The following is a 13306-nucleotide window of genomic DNA, read 5'->3' as shown; positions in this document are numbered from 1 at the left end:
CCATAACATGGCTACTTTATGAGCTACATCCATTATCTGCAGTGATACATCAAGAAAGAAAACATGAAATCTAAACAGGCCGGTCCCTACAGCAACCCAGTGAGAAGAAATGTAGAGTTCCCAAAAGCTTAGTGGGTCCAGCTGCGTCTCAGTTAGTCTTTGACCCCCAAATCTCTACAATTGGCCGAGTAGGGTTGCCAGCACTGCTGACCAGGCCATTAAAAGTCCAGTCAGCAGCACAGCAGGGCTAAGGCAGGCTCCCTACCTGCCTTGGCTCCGCGCGGCTCCTGGAAGCAGCGGCATGGTCCCGCTCCTAGGCGTAGGGGCAGCCAGGGGACTCCATGTGCTGCTTGTGCCCAAAGTGCCAGCTCCGCAGCTCCCATTGGTTGGGAGCTGCGGGGGAGGTGGCTGCAGACGAGGCAGCACGCAGAACCTCCTGGCCACACCTCCGCATAAGAGCCAGAGAGGGGACATGCTGCTGCTTCCGGGAGCTGCCTGAGGTAAGCGTCGCTCGGAGACTGCACCCCTGATCCCCTCCCGCATCCCAACCCCCTGCCCCAGCCCTGATTTCCCCTCCCACCCTCTGAACCCCTTGATGCCAGCCTGGAGCACCCTCCTGCGCCCCAAACCCCTCATCCCTGGCCCTCACCCCCAGCCGGAGTCCTCACCCCCTCCCACACCCCAACCCCTTGAGCCAGCCCAGTGAAAATGAGTGAGTGAGCGAGGGTGGGGAGAGTGAGCGGCAGAGGGAGTGGGGGTGGGGGGTCAGGGGTCTTGGGTGTTGTGTGAATAGAAAGTTTGACTGTCACAGGAATATCTTCCTCCCCGTTGCTTGTTGGGATCCATAGAGCGTCGCCCTCTGCTGAGCTCCCGGGTAGCCAGCCAGCTCGCTGATTGACCAACCGCTCAGTTAAGTACAGAGAAGTGTTTTTTTTAAAAAAAAAGCCCTGTTGTAAAAGGCTCAGCGTTGGGGAAAGCTCTTGCTCCTGGGCTCGGCTTCTCCCAGCCCACTGGGGCCTTTTGCAAAGCTCCTGCCCTGCCCGCTTGCCCTGCTGGAGTCTGAGTCTGGTCACGGGACCCTGTTGGGCACACCCAGAACTCTCACACCCAATTCCAGAAGCTTCTGGCTGTGGTGGGTTAATGGTGCATCTAGAAACGCTGCCCCAGACATGACTTACCCCCACCCCATCACTGGCCGCAAGTGCTCTCTCCCGCTTAGGCAGGGGGTTTACACCGGCCCAGACTCAGCCTTTGACCCTGGGCGAGGCTGCTTGGGCCTGGTGGGGGCTCGTGAACAGGAGCCCTTTGTCCAGCAACTCCTGCCTGGCCCCCGTACGCTTGCTGAGGCCTGCGTGTGTCCTCGTGCACGTAGAGCAGGGGGGCTCTGGCACGGGGGGAGAGGTTTGTGCAGAGCTCCAGCCCAAGGGCAAGTGCGAATTCAATCGGCTGCATGTGGCAATGAGTGAGGGTGGGAGAACAGGTGCTTTGTACCTGCAGGGTGAGGGTTGGGGCCCTTTCCAGCCAGCTACGCCGTCCCTCTGGCACCAAGCCTGGGAAATGGCCTGTCGGCCCATGCACCCCCGGCCGGGGCTGGTGAGGCAAGTGGGGCAGGCCTGGAGGGGCCAGGTGGAGGAAGGGCGTAATCAGCGCCAGTCAGGAAGGCTGGAAGAGTCGGGTTCTGTTCAGCTGAGGGGCTGGAAACAAGTCAGTCTGAGCTCCCCTGGCTCTCCTCCCAGGAACCACCAGGTCACGGCAGCCCCGGGTCCCTCTGGCCCAGTGATGGGCAACCTAGGCTAGTGCGTGGGATGCATGAGTAGCCCTCCTTCATCTCAGTGGGCCGCAAGATTGAAATTGGGCATGTGCACTAACCATGACCCCATGACTAAGATTAAATACATTTAATAGAGCCCGAATGTTTCATAGCAAGTTATCGAAATGCTTGATCGTTCATAGAACTGTCACCAACTTCTAATAGTAAAACCAGAAATATTTACGCTGACCTACCTCATGCTCGGTGTGACTTCTGGTGGCTCTGCCCTCCACGCGCTTGCTGAGATGAGGCGTAAGGGACGTGCAGACGCTTTGCCAGGTGGTACCGAGGGTTCCAGCCGTTCGGCTGCTGCGCTTCTTGCATTTGATGTGTCCGGCCCGTAGCAGAAAAATTCGGCTCCCATGTGTATGTTGAGCCAAAGATTGACATGAGCTTTGCAGTGCATGAGGGAGAACTAGACCAGGGTATTGCTCCATCGTTCTCGTAAACCTTTCCTCTTTAGCTGGTTAATTCCGTCTTCGTCCAGGGCATGGACATGAATTAATTCCTCCTCAAACTTCCTTTTATCACCCCCAAGCCTTGGACGTACCGCTCCCTGTTCACTCCGATCAAATGCAAGTGGACTGGAGGGCGCAGAGAGGCAGAGCTTCAGGTCGCTCAGAGAAGACAAGAGGCTCTCGAAACGCTCTGCCAGTGTAGCCAGCACTTGGGGTGAACTGGCGGATCAGATTCCGTTCCTCAATCAGTGTCTGGCGAGCATTCGTTTCAGATGCGGGCCGTGCGTGTAGTCACATGGAGGTAACTGAGTTGACATTAACTGCGAGTGCAGATGCATTTTCTGACACTGGCAGTTGGTGCAGGCAGGAGGTGATTTTCCCCCTGCAACGACTCGTTCAACGCGTTCAGGTGACCAGTGATGGCGATGAGAAAAGTCACATCCAAAATCCAGTTTTCATCTTCTAACTTTGGGTACATTTGAGATTTCTGAGCGAGAAACTGCTGGATTTCTGGTAGAAGTGCCAGGAACTGGCCCAGAACTTTACCGGGGCATAACCGGCACACACCAGTGGCCATGACGCGGTCTCCATCTTCTGTTTCAATTTGGTCCACAAGTTCCCCACCTGGAGGCTGACGCGGGGGCGAGCGCGTCTGAAGTGAACAATCTGCACCCCGTTGCCCGCTGGAAGCTTTCGGTCGCTCCCTCGGCGAGTTTAGCGCAGAGCACGTCTTCGTGTATTACGCAATGCACACCACCGATGGCAGGCAACAAGCTTTCAACAACGCCACAAATCCATGGTGTGTTCCCGGCACGAGGGGCACCCACCTGTTGTAACCTGCTTCAAGGAACAAGGGCCTTTCCAAGCTGCTTGCCTGGTCCCTGACCTGCCCCCTCCCCCTAGGCACTGCCCAGCCCTCCTCGCCCCCCCGACGTGTGCACCCCCCTTCCCAATACCTGACCCTTATAGCATGCCTGCCACTCAATGAGCAGCCTCCCCCCATGCCCGCAGCCTCCCTACAACCCCTGCTTCTACCCAATCACTGACCCTCCCCAGCCCCCCTCCATCTGTCCCACGCCCCCAGTAGCTGGCTGGGAAGGATGGGCTGGCGGCCGGGCCATGGGGAGGGGGAAGCAGCCCTGTTTGCTTTACAGCTTAGCTGACTAATCCAAACAGAAATGCAAGGTCCCCCCTGCCCATTCTGCCGCCTGAGGGCCTCGGTCATTGGGTGGCAGGCGGCCCAGCCTGGCTCCAACACGAACGGAGCGGGCGGGAACCCCAGCCCTGTGCGGGCGCTCTGTGCCCAGCTCCAGGAGCGTTGCTAACGCAAACAGCTCCAGCCCAGCGTCCTGCCAACCCACCGGCAGCCAGGTACGGGCCAGCACGACGGCCCCGTGTCAATAGGCCCAACAAGCCGCCCATTGTACCTGCCAGCGGAGCCGGGCACAAGGAGATGGGCGCCCGGCCTGGGCCTGGCTTCTGCTGCCAGGTGGCAGCTTCCAAGGCCTGGGGAAGGGGAGCTGGACCGGGCTGGTGCATCACCGAGCGGAGAGGGCTCGGCTGCTGAGGTAGTAGGAGAAATACGATGTGCAAGGAAAGGGGGGTCCTGGCTCCTCGGGCTCCTGGCTCGTCTCCTGCCCGGCCTGGGCAGTGCCTCTGGCAGCTTGGCACTGAGGACACATGGAGCAAAGAGCCCAGGGTACAGCCAGGGAGAGAGAGAGCGAGAACAAGTGCTGAAACAGCCCCCATGCCACAGCTCTGCCGGTTCCCCTCGCTCCCGACCCGCAGCCCCCCCAGCCCTGCCGGTGCCCCTCACTCCCGACCCGCAGCCCCCGCTAGCCCAGCCCTGGGCTCCCCCCAGCTCTGCCGGTGCCCCTCACTCCCGACCCGCAGCCCCTGCTAGCCCAGCCGGTGCCCCTCACTCCCGACCCGCAGGCCCCGCTAGCCCAGCCCTGCCCCCCCCCAGCTCTGCCGGTGCCCCTCACTCCCGACCCGCAGCCCCCGCTAGCCCAGCCCTGGGCTCCCCCCAGCTCTGCCGGTGCCCCTCGCTCCCAACCCGCAGCCCCTGCTAGCCCAGCCGGTGCCCCTCACTCCCGACCCGCAGGCCCCGCTAGCCCAGCCCTGCCCCCCCCAGCTCTGCCGGTGCCCCTCACTCCCGACCCACAGCCCCCGCTAGCCCAGCCCTGGGCTCCCCGAGCTCTGCCGGTGCCCCTCACTCCCGACCCGCAGCCCCTGCTAGCCCAGCCCTGCCCCCCCCAGCTCTGCCGGTGCCCCTCACTCCCGACCCGCAGCCCCTGCTAGCCAAGCCCTACCCCCCCCCAGCTCTGCCCGTGCCCCTCACTCCCGACCCGCAGCCCCTGCTAGCCCAGCCGGTGCCCCTCACTCCTGACCCGCAGTCCCCGCTAGCCCAGCCCTGGGCTCCCCCCAGCTCTGCCGGTGCCCCTCACTTCCGACCTGCAGCCCCTGCTAGCCCAGCCCTGGGCTCCCCCCTAGCTCTGCCGGTGCCCCTCGCTCCCGACCCACAGCCCCCGCTAGCCCAGCCCTGGGCTCCCCCTAGCTCTGCTGGTGCCCCTCACTCCTGACCCGCAGCCCCCGCTAGCCCAGCCCTGCCCCGCCCAGCTCTGCCGATGCCCCTCGCTCCCGACCCGCAGCCCCCCCAGCTCTGCCGGTGCCCCGCACTCCCGACCCGCAGCCCCCGCTAGCCCGGCCCTGGGCTCCCCCCACAGCCCTGCCGGTGCCCCTCACTCCTGACCCGCAGCCCCTGCTAGCCCGGCCCAGGGCTCCCCCTCCCCCAGCTCTGCTAATGCCTGCCCCGATTTACGGGTTGCACACTGGCTCGGCAAGCCTGGGCAAGCTATGCCCAGATCCATCCCTGTGCCCCTGAAATTCTGACCAGAGCGAGCCCCTGCGCCCCCACGGTGCCTGAGGGTATGTCTACACTACGGAATAAGGTCGAATTTATAGAAGTCAGTTTTTTAGAAATCGGTTTTATATATTCGAGTGTGTGCGTCCCCACAGAAAATGCTCTAAGTGCATTAAGTGCATTAACTCGGCGGAGTGCTTCCACAGTACCGAGGCTAGAGTCGACTTCCGGAGCGTTGCACTGTGGGTAGCTATCCCACAGTTCCCGCAGTCTCCGCTGCCCATTGGAATTCTGGGTTGAGATCCCAATGCCTGAGGGGGCTAAAACATTGTCGCGGGTGGTTCTGGGTGCATATCGTCAGGCCCCCGTTCCCACCCTCCCCCCGTGAAAGCAAGAGCAGACAATCATTTCGCGCCTTTTTTCCTGAGTTACCTGTGCAGACACCATACCACGGCAAGCATGGAGCCCGCTCAGGTAACCGTCACCCTATGTCTCCTGGGTGCTGGCAGACGCGGTACGGCATTGCTACACAGTAGCAGCAACCCCTTGCCTTGTGGCAGCAGACGGTGCAATACGACTGGTAGTCGTCCTCGTCGTGTCTGAGGTGCTCCTGGCCATGTCGGCTGGGAGCGCCTGGGCAGACATGGGCGCAGGGACTAAATTTGGAGTGACTTGACCAGGTCATTCTCTTTAGTCCTGCAGTCAGTCCTATTGAACCGTCTTATGGTGAGCGGGCAGGCGATACGGACTGCTAGCAGTCGTACTGTACCATCTTCTGCCAGGCAGGCAAGAGATGAGGATTGCTAGTAGTCGTATTGTACCATCTTCTGCCAGGCAGGCAAGAGATGAGGATGGCTAGCAGTCGTACTGTACCATCTTCTGCCGAGCAGCCATGAGAAGTGGATAGCATGCAGTCCTTCTGCACCGTCTGCTGCCAGCCAAAGATGTAAAAGATAGATGGAGTGGGTCAAAACAAGAAATAGACCAGATTTGTTTTGTACTCATTTGCCTCCTCCCCTGTCTAGGGGACTCATTCCTCTAGGTCACACTGCAGTCACTCACAGAGAAGGCGCAGCGAGGTAAATCTAGCCATGTATCAATCAGAGGCCAGGCTAACCTCCTTGTTCCAATAAGAACGATAACTTAGGTGCACCATTTCTTATTGGAACCCTCCGTGAAGTCCTGCCTGAAATACTCCTTGATGTACAGACACCCCCTTTGTTGATTTTACCTCCCTGTAAGCCAACCCTGTAAGCCATGTCGTCAGTCGCCCCTCCCTCCGTCAGAGCAACGGCAGACAATCGTTCCGCGCCTTTTTTCTGTGCGGACGCCATACCAAGGCAAGCATGGAGGCTGCTCAGCTCACTTTGGCAATTAGGAGCACATTAAACACCACACGCATTATCCAGCAGTATATGCAGCACCAGAACCTGGCAAAGCGATACCAGGCGAGGAGGCAACGTCAGTGCGGTCATGTGAGTGATGAGGACATGGACACAGATTTCTCTGAAAGCATGGGCCCTGACAATGCATGCATCATGGTGCTAATGGGGCAGGTTCATGTGGTGGAACGCCGATTCTGGGCTCGGGAAACAAGCACAGACTGGTGGGACCGCATAGTGTTGCAGGTCTGGGACGATTCCCAGTGGCTGCGAAACTTTCGCATGCGTAAGGGCACTTTCATGGAACTTTGTGACTTGCTTTCCCCTGCCCTGAGGTGCATGAATACCAAGATGAGAGCAGCCCTCACAGTTGAGAAGCGAGTGGCAATAGCCCTGTGGAAGCTTGCAACGCCAGACAGCTACCGGTCAGTTGGGAATCAATTTGGAGTGGGCAAATCTACTGTGGGGGCTGCTGTGATGCAAGTAGCCCACGCAATCAAAGATCTGCTGATATCAAGGATAGTGACCCTGGGAAATGTGCAGGTCATAGTGGATGGCTTTGCTGCAATGGGATTCCCTAACTGTGGTGGGGCCATAGACGGAACCCATATCCCTATCTTGGCACCGGAGCACCAAGCCGGCGAGTACATAAGCCGCAAGAGGTACTTTTCGATAGTGCTGCAAGCTCTGGTGGATCACAAGGGACGTTTCACCAACATCAACGTGGGATGGCCAGGAAAGGTGCATGACGCTCGCATCTTCAGGAACTCTGGTCTGTTTCAAAAGCTGCAGCAAGGGACTTTCTTCCCAGACCAGAAAATAACTGTTGGGGATGTTGAAATGCCTGTATGTATCCTTGGGGACCCAGCCTACCCCTTAATGCCATGGCTCATGAAGCCGTACACAGGCAGCCTGGACAGTAGTCAGGAGCTGTTCAACTACAGGCTGAGCAAGTGCAGAATGGTGGTAGAATGTGCATTTGGACGTTTAAAGGCGCGCTGGCGCAGTTTACTGACTCGCTTAGACCTCAGCGAAACCAATATTCCCACTGTTATTACTGCTTGCTGTGTGCTCCACAATATCTGTGAGAGTAAGGGGGAGATGTTTATGGCGGGGTGGGAGGTTGAGGCAAATCGCCTGGCCGCTGGTTACGCGCAGCCAGACACCAGGGCGGTTAGAATAGCACAGGAGGGCGCGGTGCGCATCAGAGAAGCTTTGAAAACCAGTTTCATGACTGGCCAGGCTACGGTGTGAAAGTGCTGTTTGTTTCTCCTTGATGAAACCCCCCGCCCCTTGGTTCACTCTACTTCCCTGTAAGCTAACCACCCTCCCCTCCTCCCTTCGATCACCACTTGCAGAGGCAATAAAGTCATTGCTGCTTCACATTCATGCATTCTTTATTTATTCATCACACAAATAGGGGGATGACTACCAAGGTAGCCCAGGAGGGGTGGTGGAGGAGGGAAGGAAAATGCCACACAGCACTTCACTTTAAAAGTTTACAACTTTAAAATTTATTGAATGACAGCCTTCTTTTTTTTTGGGCAATCCTCTGTGGTGGAGTGGCTGGTTGGCCGGAGGCCCCCCCACCGCATTCTTGGGCGTCTGGGTGTGGAGGCTATGGAACTTGGGGAGGAGGGCGGTTGGTTACAGAGGGGCTGCAGTGGCAGTCTGTGCTCCAGCTGCCTTTGCTGCAGCTCAGTCATACACTGGAGCATACTGGTTTGGTCCTGCAGCAGCCTCAGCATTGAATCCTGCCTCCTCTCATCACACTGCCGCCACATTTGAGCTTCAGCCCTGTCTTCAGCCCGCCACTTACTCTCTTCAGCCCGCCACTTACTCTCTTCAGCCCTCCACCTCTCCTCCCGGTCATTTTGTGCTTTCCTGCACTCTGACATTATTTGCCTCCACGCATTCGTCTGTGCTCTGTCAGTGTGGGAGGACAGCATGAGCTCGGAGAACATTTCATCGCGAGTGCGTTTTTCTTTCTTTCTAAGCTTCACTAGCCTCTGGGAAGGAGAAGATCCTGTGATCATTGAAACACATGCAGCTGGTGGAGAAAAAAAAAGGGACAGCGGTATTTAAAAAGACACATTTTATAAAACAGTGGCTACACTCTTTCAGGGTAAACCTTGCTGTTAACATTACATACATAGCACATGTGCTTTCGTTCCAAGGTAGCATTTTGCCTCCTCCCACCGCGTGACTACCCCCTCAACCTTCCCCCCTCCCTGTGGCTAACAGCGGGGAACATTTCTGTTTAGCCACAGGCAAACAGCCCAGCAGGAATGGGCTCCTCTGAGTGTCCCCTGAAGAAAAGCACTCTATTTCAACCAGGTGACCATGAATTATATCTCACTCTCCTGAGGATAACACAGAGAGATAAAGAACGGATGTTGTTTGAATGCCAGCAAACATACACTGCAATGCTTTGTTCTACAATGATTCCCGAGTACGTGTAACTGGCCTGGAGTGGTAAAGTGTCCTACCATGAAGGACGCAATAAGGCTGCCCTCCCCAGAAACCTTTTGCAAAGGCTTTAGGACTACATCTAGGAGAACCGCAAATGCCAGGGCAAAGTAATCCTTTCACATGCTTGCTTTTAAACCATGTATAGTATTTTAAAAGGTACACTCACCAGAGGTCCCTTCTCCGCCTGCTGGGTCCAGGAGGCAGCCTTGGGTGGGTTCGGGGGGTACTGGCTCCAGGTCTAAGGTGAGAAACAGTTCCTGGCTGTCGGGAAAACCGGTTTCTCCGCTTGCTTGCTGTGAGCTATCTACAACCTCCTCCTCCTCCTCATCTTCTTCGTCCCCAAAACCTGCTTCCGTATTGCCTCCATCTCCATTGAAGGAGTCAAACAACACGGCTGGGGTAGTGGTGGCTAAACCCCCTAAAATGGCATGCAGCTCATCATAGAAGCGGCATGTTTGGGGCTCTGACCCAGAGCGGCTGTTCGCCTCTCTGGTTTTCTGGTAGGCTTGCCTCAGCTCCTTCAGTTTCACGCGGCACTGCTTCGGGTCCCTGTTATGGCCTCTGTCCTTCATGCCCTGGGAGATTTTGACAAAGGTTTTGGCATTTTGAAAACTGGAATGGAGTTCTGATAGCATGGATTCCTCTCCCCAAACAGCGATCAGATCCCGTACCTCCCGTTCGGTCCATGTGGGAGCTCTTTTGCGATTCTGGGACTCCATCATGGTCACCTGTGCTGATGAGCTCTGCATGGTCACCTGCAGCTTGCCACGCTGGCCAAACAGGAAATGAGATTCAAAAGTTCGCAGTTCTTTTCCTGTCTACCTGGCCAGTGCATCTGAGTTGAGAGTGCTGTCCAGAGCGGTCATAATGGAGCACTCTGGGATAGCTCCCGGAGGCCAATACCATCGAATTGTGTCCACAGTACTCCAAATTCGAGCCGGCAACGTCGATTTAAGCGCTAATCCACTTGTCAGGGGTGGAGTAAGGAAATCGATTTTAAGAGCCCTTTAAGTCGAAATAAAGGGCTTCATTGTGTGGACGGGTGCAGGTTTACATCGATTTAACGCTGCTAAATTCGACCTAAAGTCCTAGTGTAGACCAGGGCTCAGACTCTGTGCTAGCGAGAAGGGAAGTGTGGCCACCTAGAGGCGCCCAGCGGGGTGGTGTGTAATTGTCCCAGGTCACTGGGTGGGGGCTTGAGCCGGTTTTGTGTTGTATTGTTGAAAAGGAACCCCGAGATACTGAACCCGGCCCTGGCTGCTGCTGGCTGCACTGGGCAGAAGGACCACCCCTGGGTGTGGGGTTCTGTCCCGTCCAGTGGCACCGAGACCACTTAGAGGGATTAATGAGTCTGCTCTACAGCCTTAGCTAAAGACCATGTGGCTCATGCCCTAAGCTCCAGAGGCCCCAGGTTCGATCCCACCCGCTGATGACCGGGATCTGTCGCTGTCACACAGGCATCTAGGTGAATGAAAAGCAACTATGGGGAGAGACAGAGTGGTCCCAGGAGGATAGTCTGTGTTTGGGGAAACCCTGGGCTGCTGTTCTTTTAAAGGCCTGGGACCTGGGCTCCCCCTTCTCCCAGCCAGCCAGAACCAGCGCTGGGGAAGGGAGCAGTATATATTCTGCCTCGGGACACGGGGAGACAGCAGCAGGAGACAGCTGCCTGCTGAGCCCAGGGACTAGGGAGGTGGGGACCGGCTAAAGGAGAAGCTGGCTGAAAGCCCTTGCTGGCCTGGGGCGACATGCACAGCCCAGCAAGGCGAGCTGTGGGCCAAGCAGGAGGGCTGGGAAGAAGACCCTAGCCCTAAAGGGGAAGCTGCATGAATTACTCAAGCCAGACCTCCGGAGAAGGGGAATAGTGGTTTCAAACTCTGGAGGTGAGTGATTTATTTCTGCTCCCGCCCCCCCCCCGGGTAAAGGGCACTGAGGGACATGTGCCTGCAGGGCCCTGCTTGGCCAGCAGGGGGTGCTACAGGACAGCCATGCCCTATGACAGGGAGGTTTGCAGCCATCAAACCTAGGCTCTGCCTCTCAGGTACAAACTACACAGGTCGTTATTAGTTATTAGTGCTGGAAATGGCCCACCTGTTGATCACTTTAGATAAGCTATTACCAGCAGGACAGTGGGGTGGGAGGAGGTATTGGTTCATGATTTCTGTGTGTATATAAAGTCTGCTGCAGTTTCCACGGTAAACATCTGATGAAGTGAGCTGTAGCTCACGAAAGCTCATGCTCAAATAAATTGGTTAGTCTCTAAGGTGCCACAAGTCCTCCTGTTCTTTTTGCGAATACAGACTAACACGGCTGTTCCTCTGAAACCTGTCATTAGTTATTATGGATCCGTCCCTTGTCTCGTTTGTCGTCGCTCGGAGTGGAATCTGCTCCCTTCTGGGACCTGTGCTGTCTCTGCCCTTTGCTTTGCTTCCTTCCCCAGCCTCCGCAGACCCCTGCGTGGTCCTGGCTGTGCCTAAGGACCGGGAGCAGACCAGCCTGGCCGGACGGGCAGAGACCTAGGACCAGAGGGGATTGTCACGGAGTCCCCGGGTGATGCTCCATGAAGCCAGTCAGGACTCTGGGGAAGTCTCCTCTCTGGGAGCAGCCTGTCTGCAGGACACACAGCTCACCCGGCTTCCACCTTCCTGGGTCGGACCTCGGAGCATTCAGCCTCCTCTGCCCCTCCGTGCGCTTCCCCCAGCGAGTCCGCCCAGGCAGGGTCCTGGGGAAGCCAGAGGGTCCTGCCCCCCAACTTCGCAGTCAGACGTGACTCTCAGCCAGCCAGTAACACAGCGGTTTATTAGACGACAGGAACATGGTCTAACACGGAGCTTGTAGGTGCAAAGAACAGGACCCCTCAGCTGGGTCCATTGTGGGGGACAGTGAGCCAGACAACCCCGTCTGCACTTCACTCCATGTCTCCAGCCAGCCCCAAACTGAAACTCCCTCCAGCCCCTCCTCCTCTGGGCTTTGTCCCTTTCCCGGGCCAGGAGGGCACCTGATTCCTTTGTTCCCCAACCCTTTAGCTCTCACCTTGCAGGGGGGAAGGGCCCAGGCCATCAGTTGCCAGGAAACAGGGTGTTGGCCATTGTCTGTGTCCAGACCCCTGCACACACCTGCCCTCTAGGGCTCTGCAATGATCATACACCCTTATCCCACCACCTAGAGACTTAAGAACTGCCTAGGGGAAACTGAGGCACCCCCACACTATTCAGAGGAAACATTAAGAACAGTCCCACTTCGTCACACCTAGGCACTGGCGGGCCTTACAGCACCCAGCCTGCATCTGCTGCGGCCAGAGGCAGACTGCAGGGCGTGACGGACTCTGTGTGCTCCCTCTGCATCGGTCAGGAAGGGCCCAGGTGACACACGTGTGGATGCTGCTGGGGAGGCCTGTAGCTAAGAGGCAGGACAGGCTTTGTGCATAAGCCAGAGATGGGTACAGCAACTCCAGAGTCCCGTACCCGGCAGGTTGTATGCCAGGGTAGCAGTCAATGGTGACCCCATGTGTCAGACCAGCCTCACCAGTGGCTTCTGTACTCCCTGTCTCCTGGGCACACATGAACTGCCAGCCAGCACCTTCGCCTGCTTCCCTCTGCCCCTGGGCATCATCTCAGACCACTCGGGGCTGCGGGTAGGAGGGCAAATCCCCCCAAAATTTTGGCACTTGCTCAGAGTTCCCTAGGCTGTTATCAGAGTCCGATCCTGTTTCCCAGAAGATAAAACAAGACAAACACACACACAAGGGGAGGGGAAAGAACAGCAAAGGGAGAAAATGCAGCATCTGTCTCTGGTGCTGACTCACTTGCAGCCTTGCTGCTGGTAAAACCCAGGCCCAGCCCATGGCCTGCTCGGCCACCCCAAGACCTGGCAAATTTGTACCAGCATCAGGCTGTTCAGGACATTGCTTTTAGCTGCCTTTCTGATCACGGGTGCACAGCCGTGTTGCAAAGCATACAGTCCTGGCCAGCTCAACCAGGCCCGCATTAAACAGGGTCCCAGGAGACAGTGGGGGTGGCGAAGCTCATTCCCTCCCCTTCTCTGGTCGTTCAGTCAGCCAGCATCACGGCTGCCCTTCCTTCCCTCAAAGACTCTTTGGAGGACCCCAGAAGGGGCGTGGTGGGCGGAATAGCCCGTCCTCTCACTGTTTTGCTCCCAAATTTGGCCTAATTTCCAACACACCAGTTTTGGTTCATTGACTTCCAGGCTCCCATTGATCTTCTTGACCAGGCGTGGTCATGGGCGGTGGGTGAAGCTTCCCCTTGGGGAGGCTAGCCCCCTGCCCCACCGCGTCAGGCCGAGGCCACGCCCTGCTCGCTGCTCT

This window comes from Lepidochelys kempii, chromosome 4, assembly GCF_965140285.1.
Source record: "Lepidochelys kempii isolate rLepKem1 chromosome 4, rLepKem1.hap1, whole genome shotgun sequence".
In the NCBI taxonomy this organism is placed as follows: Eukaryota; Metazoa; Chordata; order Testudines; family Cheloniidae; genus Lepidochelys; species Lepidochelys kempii.
Note: the sequence above shows the minus strand (reverse complement) of the source record.